This window comes from Frankliniella occidentalis, unplaced genomic scaffold (genome assembly GCF_000697945.3).
Source record: "Frankliniella occidentalis isolate FOCC.00 unplaced genomic scaffold, Focc_3.1 Scaffold3262, whole genome shotgun sequence".
NCBI lineage: Eukaryota > Metazoa > Arthropoda > Insecta > Thysanoptera > Thripidae > Frankliniella > Frankliniella occidentalis.
The window spans coordinates 1,589-2,764 of NW_026270326.1; positions in this window are offsets into that span (position 1 = coordinate 1,589).

The window sequence follows — 1,176 nt, forward strand, 5'->3', positions numbered from 1 at the left end:
CGCACGCTGGACCTCCTGCAAACACCTCCCAGCTCAACAAGTGGACCGCGGCGTGCAGAGTGAGATGCACCTCACCTTAAGGATGGGTGGAGGCGGAGGAGTCTGCGAGGCTGCATCGCTCACGACCCCGCGGCAGCGTGTGTGTGAGTGTGTGTGTGGCGCTCATTAGGGAGCTGGCTTCGCTCATTTTCGTCCGCCCGGCCCATCCCGACTGGGCCGGCGCGGTGCGGCTCCTTTTGAAGCGGCGTGATTTGAAGGTGGATGAGTCGAGTCCGCTGCTGCAGAAGCGGGATCTGCTTTGCGGGGTCCTCGCCGCCGCCATCCCTGCTGGGCGACCCTGGCCGTGACCTCGTGACCTCTGACCCCGACCCGACCGCCGCTTGATGACCCCTCTGACGATGTCGACCATGATCTCCTTGTTCCTCGCCAGCTCCCTGTTCTCTGTGCGTGTCGCCATACGCGGTGTTTCGCACCATTACTGTTTATCATTTCGTGCGCAACGCCACATGTACTCGCCTGCCTTTTCCGTCGCTTTTGTATTCACATTCACAATGACCCGGCCGGGCGATGTCCGCTTCTGTAGCAACAAGACGTAGCTTTGCGCCACTCTGTGGGAACGAGAGCGGCGGCTGCTGTGCGTAGAAATGTGTTTGTGGTGTGTGTGGATAATACGCTCTTTTGGCCACACAGACCGTTTTTATTATTTTAATGAATACGTTTTCGGTCTCTGTGGAGGTCCTCCTGTACGACGACCGGCGCGGTGCGGGTGCGCTGGCTCGGCCGGTCTTCCCTCCATCGCAACGTTCCGTCCGTCATTATGCCCCTCACGCAACGCGAGGGGGGTGGGGGGCGTCCTCCCGACGGCGGAACAGATACACCTTGGCGGCGCCCAGGAACGCGGAGCATTCGAGATATTTTTCGACACGGGGAGGGAGGTGTCCACTCTTGTGTCGGATGCGGAAGAGCAGTGCTCCCGGAGCAGAGGAGACGCCGCCGCTGCTGCTGTCGAGACGCCCGCCGCGCTGACGGCCGCCGGGAAAAGTAAAATTGACGAGGAACAATATCAGCCCCCGGTGAAGGAACAATGCCAGTTCAGTCCGCCATGGGAAATGTTTGATTAGTCGACAGACAGGCCCGCGCGCGGGCGGCGGAGTGCGAGTGGGGCCGGGGCGCGGG